The sequence below is a fragment of the Hyla sarda genome, unplaced genomic scaffold (genome assembly GCF_029499605.1).
Source record: "Hyla sarda isolate aHylSar1 unplaced genomic scaffold, aHylSar1.hap1 scaffold_1944, whole genome shotgun sequence".
Lineage (NCBI taxonomy): Eukaryota > Metazoa > Chordata > Amphibia > Anura > Hylidae > Hyla > Hyla sarda.
In genome coordinates, this window is record NW_026608600.1 from 1 (window position 1) to 15,385 (window position 15,385).

Below are 15,385 nucleotides of genomic sequence, written 5' to 3' on the forward strand. Positions count from 1 at the left end.
TTGCAGCCGCTGCTGTGTCCAGGCCCAGGAGCCTTAGCACTGTGCTGTGATGTCACTCAATACCACTGACATCACTAGGTGTAAACAACATCTCTCCTTTGCTGTGTATGTGACTATGGAGCTGTTTGGTGATGTCGTCTATTACGGCCTTCATAGAAGCAACAGGAGATTGTTGCATCCATCTTGAACCCTCAGAACTACAGTGCTATGATGTCACTCACTTCCACAGGCCTTGCAGAGTGTAAACAACAACAACCCAGCTTTGTTGTGTATGTAACCAAAGGGATTTGTGATGTCACCTAGAACCTTCACAGCAGCGACAGCTTTATGAGGAGCATCAGCACTGCTCTGCCTGAGCAGAACCATCACCGCCATAGGTTGTCAAATAACCCGGATTTAACCCACACAGGTAAGTCCAATGGGGTGCAGGCATGTCCTCTATGCTTACAGCTTCCCGTGGGTGTTGGTTTGATACCGTTTGGGGACAGCCAAGGAGGCATCTGCAGGCAACAAAGGTAGGTGTGTGCTTGTGTGTGTGTTTCCTATGCAGATCCTAAGCCCAGTGTCACATGCAAGTAGGAGGAGTAAGAAGGGTTCCTGGCAAATCCGGGTTATGGATTGCATTTAAAAAGGCCCCGTGGGAGTGCAATGGGCCCCTGTCTTGCTGCTTAGCAATAATGGTATGGGTTTAGGTTCTGCTGTGTGTACTGGTGGTTGACTGCCCCCCAGCCCAGAGTGTGCATGGAAAATTGTCTGGCAGCCTCCCTGACAGCAAGCAGTGATAGTGCCCATGAAGGGGACCTTGTTGGGCCCGCCCCTTTCACGGTTATCGCTTCTCGGCCTTTTGGCTAAGATCAAGTGTAGTATCTGTTCTTATCAGTTTAATATCTGATACGTCCCCTATCTGGGGACCATATATTAAATGGATTTTTGAGAACGGGGGCCGATTTCGAAGCTTGCTTCCGTCGCCCTATGCATTGACCCGATATGGCAGTATCTTCGGGTACAGTGCACCACCCCCTTACAGGGTTAAAAAGAAAGATTCCTACTTTCATTGCTACCTGCTTGCTGGCTAGCCAGCTAGCCAGCCCTGTGGGCCTTGCTGCTGCTGCAGCCAATAAACAAAAGGTGGTGCTGCTGCTGCTTCTGCTGCTTCTGCTTCTGCTTGTGTCTGGCCCCTGTTGGAGCGTCCAGGCACAGGACTTCTGCTGCTGCTGACTAAATGGCCTCCTTAATTGGATCATTTGAGTAGCCAGCACACCTGTGCAGGTAGGGCATGACATGATAGGCAGCTGCCTTGATAGCGGGTGGGTGCTGAATGTTCCTAATTGACAAAATAAGATTAATGCTTATGAAGAAATATAAAATCTCATCCCTTCCCCAATATCGCGCCACACCCCTACCCCTTAATTCCCTGGTTGAACGTGATGGACATATGTCTTTTTTCGACCGTACTAACTATGTAACTATGTAACATAACATGGGGGGGGGGGGGGTCTCCTGGCTGTTCACACAGGTGTGTCATTGCTGTACATTGACCATGCATTGCTTCTGTGGTATTGCAAAGGCAAAGACAAATGCTTCCAGCCATCCATTGCACTAATGGATTGGTCATCAGCTGGCTGTCTATGTCCCGCATCAATATAGACCAAAGTACAGAGGGTTAGGCTATGCTATTGTGCACCTACCTGATGCATCAGAAGGTGCGAGGCCCTTGCTAAATTCTGTGCACAGACTTTGAGATCTATGCTTTAGACTGTATCTAAACCTGCTCCAACATGGACTGACATTCTGGCCTACTTTCAGCCGATGCGACTTGTCTGTCGCTGAACAGTCGCTTTTTATGTATTCAGCACCTATGTATAATGTTGTAAAAATGCTCTAGAAGCTAAAGTCGCAGAAATGTCACACATATTTGGCCTGCAACTTTCTGTGCGACAAATTCAGACAGGAAAAATCAGTATAAATCCTTAGAAAATTATCCCCCAGTGTCTCCATCTGCTGGCGGTATTGAATAAGCATTGCTGCACTGATGGGGTATGCATTAGACGAAAAAAAAGAAGAAAAAGAAGAATAATACGCCCAGAAAAGAGGCGAAAAGGAGAAAAACGTAAAAAAACGTGAAAAAAAAGTAAGAGGAAGAGAAGGGAAAAAAAGGTGGAAATGGGTTTAAAAGTGATTTCGGCGGAGAAATATATATATATATATATATATATATATATATATATATATATATGCGCACACACACACATAGATATAAACGTATTCTCCGTTGAGATATTGCAGCCGCTGCTGTGTCCAGGCCCAGGAGCCTTAGCACTGTGCTGTGATGTCACTCAATACCACTGACATCACTAGGTGTAAACAACATCTCTCCTTTGCTGTGTATGTGACTATGGAGCTGTTTGGTGATGTCGTCTATTACGGCCTTCATAGAAGCAACAGGAGATTGTTGCATCCATCTTGAACCCTCAGAACTACAGTGCTATGATGTCACTCACTTCCACAGGCCTTGCAGAGTGTAAACAACAACAACCCAGCTTTGTTGTGTATGTAACCAAAGGGATTTGTGATGTCACCTAGAACCTTCACAGCAGCGACAGCTTTATGAGGAGCATCAGCACTGCTCTGCCTGAGCAGAACCATCACCGCCATAGGTTGTCAAATAACCCGGATTTAACCCACACAGGTAAGTCCAATGGGGTGCAGGCATGTCCTCTATGCTTACAGCTTCCCGTGGGTGTTGGTTTGATACCGTTTGGGGACAGCCAAGGAGGCATCTGCAGGCAACAAAGGTAGGTGTGTGCTTGTGTGTGTGTTTCCTATGCAGATCCTAAGCCCAGTGTCACATGCAAGTAGGAGGAGTAAGAAGGGTTCCTGGCAAATCCGGGTTATGGATTGCATTTAAAAAGGCCCCGTGGGAGTGCAATGGGCCCCTGTCTTGCTGCTTAGCAATAATGGTATGGGTTTAGGTTCTGCTGTGTGTACTGGTGGTTGACTGCCCCCCAGCCCAGAGTGTGCATGGAAAATTGTCTGGCAGCCTCCCTGACAGCAAGCAGTGATAGTGCCCATGAAGGGGACCTTGTTGGGCCCGCCCCTTTCACGGTTATCGCTTCTCGGCCTTTTGGCTAAGATCAAGTGTAGTATCTGTTCTTATCAGTTTAATATCTGATACGTCCCCTATCTGGGGACCATATATTAAATGGATTTTTGAGAACGGGGGCCGATTTCGAAGCTTGCTTCCGTCGCCCTATGCATTGACCCGATATGGCAGTATCTTCGGGTACAGTGCACCACCCCCTTACAGGGTTAAAAAGAAAGATTCCTACTTTCATTGCTACCTGCTTGCTGGCTAGCCAGCTAGCCAGCCCTGTGGGCCTTGCTGCTGCTGCAGCCAATAAACAAAAGGTGGTGCTGCTGCTGCTTCTGCTGCTTCTGCTTCTGCTTGTGTCTGGCCCCTGTTGGAGCGTCCAGGCACAGGACTTCTGCTGCTGCTGACTAAATGGCCTCCTTAATTGGATCATTTGAGTAGCCAGCACACCTGTGCAGGTAGGGCATGACATGATAGGCAGCTGCCTTGATAGCGGGTGGGTGCTGAATGTTCCTAATTGACAAAATAAGATTAATGCTTATGAAGAAATATAAAATCTCATCCCTTCCCCAATATCGCGCCACACCCCTACCCCTTAATTCCCTGGTTGAACGTGATGGACATATGTCTTTTTTCGACCGTACTAACTATGTAACTATGTAACATAACATGGGGGGGGGGGGGGTCTCCTGGCTGTTCACACAGGTGTGTCATTGCTGTACATTGACCATGCATTGCTTCTGTGGTATTGCAAAGGCAAAGACAAATGCTTCCAGCCATCCATTGCACTAATGGATTGGTCATCAGCTGGCTGTCTATGTCCCGCATCAATATAGACCAAAGTACAGAGGGTTAGGCTATGCTATTGTGCACCTACCTGATGCATCAGAAGGTGCGAGGCCCTTGCTAAATTCTGTGCACAGACTTTGAGATCTATGCTTTAGACTGTATCTAAACCTGCTCCAACATGGACTGACATTCTGGCCTACTTTCAGCCGATGCGACTTGTCTGTCGCTGAACAGTCGCTTTTTATGTATTCAGCACCTATGTATAATGTTGTAAAAATGCTCTAGAAGCTAAAGTCGCAGAAATGTCACACATATTTGGCCTGCAACTTTCTGTGCGACAAATTCAGACAGGAAAAATCAGTATAAATCCTTAGAAAATTATCCCCCAGTGTCTCCATCTGCTGGCGGTATTGAATAAGCATTGCTGCACTGATGGGGTATGCATTAGACGAAAAAAAAGAAGAAAAAGAAGAATAATACGCCCAGAAAAGAGGCGAAAAGGAGAAAAACGTAAAAAAACGTGAAAAAAAAGTAAGAGGAAGAGAAGGGAAAAAAAGGTGGAAATGGGTTTAAAAGTGATTTCGGCGGAGTATATATATATATATATATATATATATATATATATATATATATATATATATGCGCACACACACACATAGATATAAACGTATTCTCCGTTGAGATATTGCAGCCGCTGCTGTGTCCAGGCCCAGGAGCCTTAGCACTGTGCTGTGATGTCACTCAATACCACTGACATCACTAGGTGTAAACAACATCTCTCCTTTGCTGTGTATGTGACTATGGAGCTGTTTGGTGATGTCGTCTATTACGGCCTTCATAGAAGCAACAGGAGATTGTTGCATCCATCTTGAACCCTCAGAACTACAGTGCTATGATGTCACTCACTTCCACAGGCCTTGCAGAGTGTAAACAACAACAACCCAGCTTTGTTGTGTATGTAACCAAAGGGATTTGTGATGTCACCTAGAACCTTCACAGCAGCGACAGCTTTATGAGGAGCATCAGCACTGCTCTGCCTGAGCAGAACCATCACCGCCATAGGTTGTCAAATAACCCGGATTTAACCCACACAGGTAAGTCCAATGGGGTGCAGGCATGTCCTCTATGCTTACAGCTTCCCGTGGGTGTTGGTTTGATACCGTTTGGGGACAGCCAAGGAGGCATCTGCAGGCAACAAAGGTAGGTGTGTGCTTGTGTGTGTGTTTCCTATGCAGATCCTAAGCCCAGTGTCACATGCAAGTAGGAGGAGTAAGAAGGGTTCCTGGCAAATCCGGGTTATGGATTGCATTTAAAAAGGCCCCGTGGGAGTGCAATGGGCCCCTGTCTTGCTGCTTAGCAATAATGGTATGGGTTTAGGTTCTGCTGTGTGTACTGGTGGTTGACTGCCCCCCAGCCCAGAGTGTGCATGGAAAATTGTCTGGCAGCCTCCCTGACAGCAAGCAGTGATAGTGCCCATGAAGGGGACCTTGTTGGGCCCGCCCCTTTCACGGTTATCGCTTCTCGGCCTTTTGGCTAAGATCAAGTGTAGTATCTGTTCTTATCAGTTTAATATCTGATACGTCCCCTATCTGGGGACCATATATTAAATGGATTTTTGAGAACGGGGGCCGATTTCGAAGCTTGCTTCCGTCGCCCTATGCATTGACCCGATATGGCAGTATCTTCGGGTACAGTGCACCACCCCCTTACAGGGTTAAAAAGAAAGATTCCTACTTTCATTGCTACCTGCTTGCTGGCTAGCCAGCTAGCCAGCCCTGTGGGCCTTGCTGCTGCTGCAGCCAATAAACAAAAGGTGGTGCTGCTGCTGCTTCTGCTGCTTCTGCTTCTGCTTGTGTCTGGCCCCTGTTGGAGCGTCCAGGCACAGGACTTCTGCTGCTGCTGACTAAATGGCCTCCTTAATTGGATCATTTGAGTAGCCAGCACACCTGTGCAGGTAGGGCATGACATGATAGGCAGCTGCCTTGATAGCGGGTGGGTGCTGAATGTTCCTAATTGACAAAATAAGATTAATGCTTATGAAGAAATATAAAATCTCATCCCTTCCCCAATATCGCGCCACACCCCTACCCCTTAATTCCCTGGTTGAACGTGATGGACATATGTCTTTTTTCGACCGTACTAACTATGTAACTATGTAACATAACATGGGGGGGGGGGGGGTCTCCTGGCTGTTCACACAGGTGTGTCATTGCTGTACATTGACCATGCATTGCTTCTGTGGTATTGCAAAGGCAAAGACAAATGCTTCCAGCCATCCATTGCACTAATGGATTGGTCATCAGCTGGCTGTCTATGTCCCGCATCAATATAGACCAAAGTACAGAGGGTTAGGCTATGCTATTGTGCACCTACCTGATGCATCAGAAGGTGCGAGGCCCTTGCTAAATTCTGTGCACAGACTTTGAGATCTATGCTTTAGACTGTATCTAAACCTGCTCCAACATGGACTGACATTCTGGCCTACTTTCAGCCGATGCGACTTGTCTGTCGCTGAACAGTCGCTTTTTATGTATTCAGCACCTATGTATAATGTTGTAAAAATGCTCTAGAAGCTAAAGTCGCAGAAATGTCACACATATTTGGCCTGCAACTTTCTGTGCGACAAATTCAGACAGGAAAAATCAGTATAAATCCTTAGAAAATTATCCCCCAGTGTCTCCATCTGCTGGCGGTATTGAATAAGCATTGCTGCACTGATGGGGTATGCATTAGACGAAAAAAAAGAAGAAAAAGAAGAATAATACGCCCAGAAAAGAGGCGAAAAGGAGAAAAACGTAAAAAAACGTGAAAAAAAAGTAAGAGGAAGAGAAGGGAAAAAAAGGTGGAAATGGGTTTAAAAGTGATTTCGGCGGAGAAATATATATATATATATATATATATATATATATATATATATATATATGCGCACACACACACATAGATATAAACGTATTCTCCGTTGAGATATTGCAGCCGCTGCTGTGTCCAGGCCCAGGAGCCTTAGCACTGTGCTGTGATGTCACTCAATACCACTGACATCACTAGGTGTAAACAACATCTCTCCTTTGCTGTGTATGTGACTATGGAGCTGTTTGGTGATGTCGTCTATTACGGCCTTCATAGAAGCAACAGGAGATTGTTGCATCCATCTTGAACCCTCAGAACTACAGTGCTATGATGTCACTCACTTCCACAGGCCTTGCAGAGTGTAAACAACAACAACCCAGCTTTGTTGTGTATGTAACCAAAGGGATTTGTGATGTCACCTAGAACCTTCACAGCAGCGACAGCTTTATGAGGAGCATCAGCACTGCTCTGCCTGAGCAGAACCATCACCGCCATAGGTTGTCAAATAACCCGGATTTAACCCACACAGGTAAGTCCAATGGGGTGCAGGCATGTCCTCTATGCTTACAGCTTCCCGTGGGTGTTGGTTTGATACCGTTTGGGGACAGCCAAGGAGGCATCTGCAGGCAACAAAGGTAGGTGTGTGCTTGTGTGTGTGTTTCCTATGCAGATCCTAAGCCCAGTGTCACATGCAAGTAGGAGGAGTAAGAAGGGTTCCTGGCAAATCCGGGTTATGGATTGCATTTAAAAAGGCCCCGTGGGAGTGCAATGGGCCCCTGTCTTGCTGCTTAGCAATAATGGTATGGGTTTAGGTTCTGCTGTGTGTACTGGTGGTTGACTGCCCCCCAGCCCAGAGTGTGCATGGAAAATTGTCTGGCAGCCTCCCTGACAGCAAGCAGTGATAGTGCCCATGAAGGGGACCTTGTTGGGCCCGCCCCTTTCACGGTTATCGCTTCTCGGCCTTTTGGCTAAGATCAAGTGTAGTATCTGTTCTTATCAGTTTAATATCTGATACGTCCCCTATCTGGGGACCATATATTAAATGGATTTTTGAGAACGGGGGCCGATTTCGAAGCTTGCTTCCGTCGCCCTATGCATTGACCCGATATGGCAGTATCTTCGGGTACAGTGCACCACCCCCTTACAGGGTTAAAAAGAAAGATTCCTACTTTCATTGCTACCTGCTTGCTGGCTAGCCAGCTAGCCAGCCCTGTGGGCCTTGCTGCTGCTGCAGCCAATAAACAAAAGGTGGTGCTGCTGCTGCTTCTGCTGCTTCTGCTTCTGCTTGTGTCTGGCCCCTGTTGGAGCGTCCAGGCACAGGACTTCTGCTGCTGCTGACTAAATGGCCTCCTTAATTGGATCATTTGAGTAGCCAGCACACCTGTGCAGGTAGGGCATGACATGATAGGCAGCTGCCTTGATAGCGGGTGGGTGCTGAATGTTCCTAATTGACAAAATAAGATTAATGCTTATGAAGAAATATAAAATCTCATCCCTTCCCCAATATCGCGCCACACCCCTACCCCTTAATTCCCTGGTTGAACGTGATGGACATATGTCTTTTTTCGACCGTACTAACTATGTAACTATGTAACATAACATGGGGGGGGGGGGGTCTCCTGGCTGTTCACACAGGTGTGTCATTGCTGTACATTGACCATGCATTGCTTCTGTGGTATTGCAAAGGCAAAGACAAATGCTTCCAGCCATCCATTGCACTAATGGATTGGTCATCAGCTGGCTGTCTATGTCCCGCATCAATATAGACCAAAGTACAGAGGGTTAGGCTATGCTATTGTGCACCTACCTGATGCATCAGAAGGTGCGAGGCCCTTGCTAAATTCTGTGCACAGACTTTGAGATCTATGCTTTAGACTGTATCTAAACCTGCTCCAACATGGACTGACATTCTGGCCTACTTTCAGCCGATGCGACTTGTCTGTCGCTGAACAGTCGCTTTTTATGTATTCAGCACCTATGTATAATGTTGTAAAAATGCTCTAGAAGCTAAAGTCGCAGAAATGTCACACATATTTGGCCTGCAACTTTCTGTGCGACAAATTCAGACAGGAAAAATCAGTATAAATCCTTAGAAAATTATCCCCCAGTGTCTCCATCTGCTGGCGGTATTGAATAAGCATTGCTGCACTGATGGGGTATGCATTAGACGAAAAAAAAGAAGAAAAAGAAGAATAATACGCCCAGAAAAGAGGCGAAAAGGAGAAAAACGTAAAAAAACGTGAAAAAAAAGTAAGAGGAAGAGAAGGGAAAAAAAGGTGGAAATGGGTTTAAAAGTGATTTCGGCGGAGAAATATATATATATATATATATATATATATATATATATATATATATGCGCACACACACACATAGATATAAACGTATTCTCCGTTGAGATATTGCAGCCGCTGCTGTGTCCAGGCCCAGGAGCCTTAGCACTGTGCTGTGATGTCACTCAATACCACTGACATCACTAGGTGTAAACAACATCTCTCCTTTGCTGTGTATGTGACTATGGAGCTGTTTGGTGATGTCGTCTATTACGGCCTTCATAGAAGCAACAGGAGATTGTTGCATCCATCTTGAACCCTCAGAACTACAGTGCTATGATGTCACTCACTTCCACAGGCCTTGCAGAGTGTAAACAACAACAACCCAGCTTTGTTGTGTATGTAACCAAAGGGATTTGTGATGTCACCTAGAACCTTCACAGCAGCGACAGCTTTATGAGGAGCATCAGCACTGCTCTGCCTGAGCAGAACCATCACCGCCATAGGTTGTCAAATAACCCGGATTTAACCCACACAGGTAAGTCCAATGGGGTGCAGGCATGTCCTCTATGCTTACAGCTTCCCGTGGGTGTTGGTTTGATACCGTTTGGGGACAGCCAAGGAGGCATCTGCAGGCAACAAAGGTAGGTGTGTGCTTGTGTGTGTGTTTCCTATGCAGATCCTAAGCCCAGTGTCACATGCAAGTAGGAGGAGTAAGAAGGGTTCCTGGCAAATCCGGGTTATGGATTGCATTTAAAAAGGCCCCGTGGGAGTGCAATGGGCCCCTGTCTTGCTGCTTAGCAATAATGGTATGGGTTTAGGTTCTGCTGTGTGTACTGGTGGTTGACTGCCCCCCAGCCCAGAGTGTGCATGGAAAATTGTCTGGCAGCCTCCCTGACAGCAAGCAGTGATAGTGCCCATGAAGGGGACCTTGTTGGGCCCGCCCCTTTCACGGTTATCGCTTCTCGGCCTTTTGGCTAAGATCAAGTGTAGTATCTGTTCTTATCAGTTTAATATCTGATACGTCCCCTATCTGGGGACCATATATTAAATGGATTTTTGAGAACGGGGGCCGATTTCGAAGCTTGCTTCCGTCGCCCTATGCATTGACCCGATATGGCAGTATCTTCGGGTACAGTGCACCACCCCCTTACAGGGTTAAAAAGAAAGATTCCTACTTTCATTGCTACCTGCTTGCTGGCTAGCCAGCTAGCCAGCCCTGTGGGCCTTGCTGCTGCTGCAGCCAATAAACAAAAGGTGGTGCTGCTGCTGCTTCTGCTGCTTCTGCTTGTGTCTGGCCCCTGTTGGAGCGTCCAGGCACAGGACTTCTGCTGCTGCTGACTAAATGGCCTCCTTAATTGGATCATTTGAGTAGCCAGCACACCTGTGCAGGTAGGGCATGACATGATAGGCAGCTGCCTTGATAGCGGGTGGGTGCTGAATGTTCCTAATTGACAAAATAAGATTAATGCTTATGAAGAAATATAAAATCTCATCCCTTCCCCAATATCGCGCCACACCCCTACCCCTTAATTCCCTGGTTGAACGTGATGGACATATGTCTTTTTTCGACCGTACTAACTATGTAACTATGTAACATAACATGGGGGGGGGGGGGTCTCCTGGCTGTTCACACAGGTGTGTCATTGCTGTACATTGACCATGCATTGCTTCTGTGGTATTGCAAAGGCAAAGACAAATGCTTCCAGCCATCCATTGCACTAATGGATTGGTCATCAGCTGGCTGTCTATGTCCCGCATCAATATAGACCAAAGTACAGAGGGTTAGGCTATGCTATTGTGCACCTACCTGATGCATCAGAAGGTGCGAGGCCCTTGCTAAATTCTGTGCACAGACTTTGAGATCTATGCTTTAGACTGTATCTAAACCTGCTCCAACATGGACTGACATTCTGGCCTACTTTCAGCCGATGCGACTTGTCTGTCGCTGAACAGTCGCTTTTTATGTATTCAGCACCTATGTATAATGTTGTAAAAATGCTCTAGAAGCTAAAGTCGCAGAAATGTCACACATATTTGGCCTGCAACTTTCTGTGCGACAAATTCAGACAGGAAAAATCAGTATAAATCCTTAGAAAATTATCCCCCAGTGTCTCCATCTGCTGGCGGTATTGAATAAGCATTGCTGCACTGATGGGGTATGCATTAGACGAAAAAAAAGAAGAAAAAGAAGAATAATACGCCCAGAAAAGAGGCGAAAAGGAGAAAAACGTAAAAAAACGTGAAAAAAAAGTAAGAGGAAGAGAAGGGAAAAAAAGGTGGAAATGGGTTTAAAAGTGATTTCGGCGGAGAAATATATATATATATATATATATATATATATATATATATATATATATATATGCGCACACACACACATAGATATAAACGTATTCTCCGTTGAGATATTGCAGCCGCTGCTGTGTCCAGGCCCAGGAGCCTTAGCACTGTGCTGTGATGTCACTCAATACCACTGACATCACTAGGTGTAAACAACATCTCTCCTTTGCTGTGTATGTGACTATGGAGCTGTTTGGTGATGTCGTCTATTACGGCCTTCATAGAAGCAACAGGAGATTGTTGCATCCATCTTGAACCCTCAGAACTACAGTGCTATGATGTCACTCACTTCCACAGGCCTTGCAGAGTGTAAACAACAACAACCCAGCTTTGTTGTGTATGTAACCATAGGGATTTGTGATGTCACCTAGAACCTTCACAGCAGCGACAGCTTTATGAGGAGCATCAGCACTGCTCTGCCTGAGCAGAACCATCACCGCCATAGGTTGTCAAATAACCCGGATTTAACCCACACAGGTAAGTCCAATGGGGTGCAGGCATGTCCTCTATGCTTACAGCTTCCCGTGGGTGTTGGTTTGATACCGTTTGGGGACAGCCAAGGAGGCATCTGCAGGCAACAAAGGTAGGTGTGTGCTTGTGTGTGTGTTTCCTATGCAGATCCTAAGCCCAGTGTCACATGCAAGTAGGAAGAGTAAGAAGGGTTCCTGGCAAATCCGGGTTATGGATTGCATTTAAAAAGGCCCCGTGGGAGTGCAATGGGCCCCTGTCTTGCTGCTTAGCAATAATGGTATGGGTTTAGGTTCTGCTGTGTGTACTGGTGGTTGACTGCCCCCCAGCCCAGAGTGTGCATGGAAAATTGTCTGGCAGCCTCCCTGACAGCAAGCAGTGATAGTGCCCATGAAGGGGACCTTGTTGGGCCCGCCCCTTTCACGGTTATCGCTTCTCGGCCTTTTGGCTAAGATCAAGTGTAGTATCTGTTCTTATCAGTTTAATATCTGATACGTCCCCTATCTGGGGACCATATATTAAATGGATTTTTGAGAACGGGGGCCGATTTCGAAGCTTGCTTCCGTCGCCCTATGCATTGACCCGATATGGCAGTATCTTCGGGTACAGTGCACCACCCCCTTACAGGGTTAAAAAGAAAGATTCCTACTTTCATTGCTACCTGCTTGCTGGCTAGCCAGCTAGCCAGCCCTGTGGGCCTTGCTGCTGCTGCAGCCAAAAAACAAAAGGTGGTGCTGCTGCTGCTTCTGCTGCTTCTGCTTCTGCTTGTGTCTGGCCCCTGTTGGAGCGTCCAGGCACAGGACTTCTGCTGCTGCTGACTAAATGGCCTCCTTAATTGGATCATTTGAGTAGCCAGCACACCTGTGCAGGTAGGGCATGACATGATAGGCAGCTGCCTTGATAGCGGGTGGGTGCTGAATGTTCCTAATTGACAAAATAAGATTAATGCTTATGAAGAAATATAAAATCTCATCCCTTCCCCAATATCGCGCCACACCCCTACCCCTTAATTCCCTGGTTGAACGTGATGGACATATGTCTTTTTTCGACCGTACTAACTATGTAACTATGTAACATAACATGGGGGGGGGGGGGGGTCTCCTGGCTGTTCACACAGGTGTGTCATTGCTGTACATTGACCATGCATTGCTTCTGTGGTATTGCAAAGGCAAAGACAAATGCTTCCAGCCATCCATTGCACTAATGGATTGGTCATCAGCTGGCTGTCTATGTCCCGCATCAATATAGACCAAAGTACAGAGGGTTAGGCTATGCTATTGTGCACCTACCTGATGCATCAGAAGGTGCGAGGCCCTTGCTAAATTCTGTGCACAGACTTTGAGATCTATGCTTTAGACTGTATCTAAACCTGCTCCAACATGGACTGACATTCTGGCCTACTTTCAGCCGATGCGACTTGTCTGTCGCTGAACAGTCGCTTTTTATGTATTCAGCACCTATGTATAATGTTGTAAAAATGCTCTAGAAGCTAAAGTCGCAGAAATGTCACACATATTTGGCCTGCAACTTTCTGTGCGACAAATTCAGACAGGAAAAATCAGTATAAATCCTTAGAAAATTATCCCCCAGTGTCTCCATCTGCTGGCGGTATTGAATAAGCATTGCTGCACTGATGGGGTATGCATTAGACGAAAAAAAAGAAGAAAAAGAAGAATAATACGCCCAGAAAAGAGGCGAAAAGGAGAAAAACGTAAAAAAACGTGAAAAAAAAGTAAGAGGAAGAGAAGGGAAAAAAAGGTGGAAATGGGTTTAAAAGTGATTTCGGCGGAGAAATATATATATATATATATATATATATATATATATATATATATATGCGCACACACACACATAGATATAAACGTATTCTCCGTTGAGATATTGCAGCCGCTGCTGTGTCCAGGCCCAGGAGCCTTAGCACTGTGCTGTGATGTCACTCAATACCACTGACATCACTAGGTGTAAACAACATCTCTCCTTTGCTGTGTATGTGACTATGGAGCTGTTTGGTGATGTCGTCTATTACGGCCTTCATAGAAGCAACAGGAGATTGTTGCATCCATCTTGAACCCTCAGAACTACAGTGCTATGATGTCACTCACTTCCACAGGCCTTGCAGAGTGTAAACAACAACAACCCAGCTTTGTTGTGTATGTAACCATAGGGATTTGTGATGTCACCTAGAACCTTCACAGCAGCGACAGCTTTATGAGGAGCATCAGCACTGCTCTGCCTGAGCAGAACCATCACCGCCATAGGTTGTCAAATAACCCGGATTTAACCCACACAGGTAAGTCCAATGGGGTGCAGGCATGTCCTCTATGCTTACAGCTTCCCGTGGGTGTTGGTTTGATACCGTTTGGGGACAGCCAAGGAGGCATCTGCAGGCAACAAAGGTAGGTGTGTGCTTGTGTGTGTGTTTCCTATGCAGATCCTAAGCCCAGTGTCACATGCAAGTAGGAGGAGTAAGAAGGGTTCCTGGCAAATCCGGGTTATGGATTGCATTTAAAAAGGCCCCGTGGGAGTGCAATGGGCCCCTGTCTTGCTGCTTAGCAATAATGGTATGGGTTTAGGTTCTGCTGTGTGTACTGGTGGTTGACTGCCCCCCAGCCCAGAGTGTGCATGGAAAATTGTCTGGCAGCCTCCCTGACAGCAAGCAGTGATAGTGCCCATGAAGGGGACCTTGTTGGGCCCGCCCCTTTCACGGTTATCGCTTCTCGGCCTTTTGGCTAAGATCAAGTGTAGTATCTGTTCTTATCAGTTTAATATCTGATACGTCCCCTATCTGGGGACCATATATTAAATGGATTTTTGAGAACGGGGGCCGATTTCGAAGCTTGCTTCCGTCGCCCTATGCATTGACCCGATATGGCAGTATCTTCGGGTACAGTGCACCACCCCCTTACAGGGTTAAAAAGAAAGATTCCTACTTTCATTGCTACCTGCTTGCTGGCTAGCCAGCTAGCCAGCCCTGTGGGCCTTGCTGCTGCTGCAGCCAAAAAACAAAAGGTGGTGCTGCTGCTGCTTCTGCTGCTTCTGCTTCTGCTTGTGTCTGGCCCCTGTTGGAGCGTCCAGGCACAGGACTTCTGCTGCTGCTGACTAAATGGCCTCCTTAATTGGATCATTTGAGTAGCCAGCACACCTGTGCAGGTAGGGCATGACATGATAGGCAGCTGCCTTGATAGCGGGTGGGTGCTGAATGTTCCTAATTGACAAAATAAGATTAATGCTTATGAAGAAATATAAAATCTCATCCCTTCCCCAATATCGCGCCACACCCCTACCCCTTAATTCCCTGGTTGAACGTGATGGACATATGTCTTTTTTCGACCGTACTAACTATGTAACTATGTAACATAACATGGGGGGGGGGGGGGGGTCTCCTGGCTGTTCACACAGGTGTGTCATTGCTGTACATTGACCATGCATTGCTTCTGTGGTATTGCAAAGGCAAAGACAAATGCTTCCAGCCATCCATTGCACTAATGGATTGGTCATCAGCTGGCTGTCTATGTCCCGCATCAATATAGACCAAAGTACAGAGGGTTAGGCTATGCTATTGTGCACCTACCTGATGCAT

General features: G+C 46.5%; 7 non-coding genes across 7 annotated transcripts; all 7 read left to right on the forward strand.

Moving 5' to 3' along the window:
- Window positions 1–828: 828 nt before the first annotated feature.
- On the forward strand, window positions 829–1,019 carry LOC130316631 (U2 spliceosomal RNA). The gene has a single exon (XR_008863920.1). It is a non-coding gene; the product is annotated as a U2 spliceosomal RNA (small nuclear RNA).
- A 2,089-nt stretch (window positions 1,020–3,108) lies between these two features.
- Window positions 3,109–3,299, forward strand: LOC130316644 (U2 spliceosomal RNA). The gene has a single exon (XR_008863931.1). It is a non-coding gene; the product is annotated as a U2 spliceosomal RNA (small nuclear RNA).
- A 2,094-nt stretch (window positions 3,300–5,393) lies between these two features.
- LOC130316656 (U2 spliceosomal RNA) lies at window positions 5,394–5,584 on the forward strand. The gene has a single exon (XR_008863942.1). It is a non-coding gene; the product is annotated as a U2 spliceosomal RNA (small nuclear RNA).
- A 2,091-nt stretch (window positions 5,585–7,675) lies between these two features.
- Window positions 7,676–7,866, forward strand: LOC130316659 (U2 spliceosomal RNA). The gene has a single exon (XR_008863945.1). It is a non-coding gene; the product is annotated as a U2 spliceosomal RNA (small nuclear RNA).
- A 2,088-nt stretch (window positions 7,867–9,954) lies between these two features.
- Window positions 9,955–10,145, forward strand: LOC130316660 (U2 spliceosomal RNA). Its single transcript, XR_008863946.1, has one exon. It is a non-coding gene; the product is annotated as a U2 spliceosomal RNA (small nuclear RNA).
- A 2,088-nt stretch (window positions 10,146–12,233) lies between these two features.
- Window positions 12,234–12,424, forward strand: LOC130316633 (U2 spliceosomal RNA). Its single transcript, XR_008863921.1, has one exon. It is a non-coding gene; the product is annotated as a U2 spliceosomal RNA (small nuclear RNA).
- A 2,090-nt stretch (window positions 12,425–14,514) lies between these two features.
- Window positions 14,515–14,705, forward strand: LOC130316634 (U2 spliceosomal RNA). Its single transcript, XR_008863922.1, has one exon. It is a non-coding gene; the product is annotated as a U2 spliceosomal RNA (small nuclear RNA).
- The last annotated feature ends 680 nt before the right edge of the window (window positions 14,706–15,385 follow it).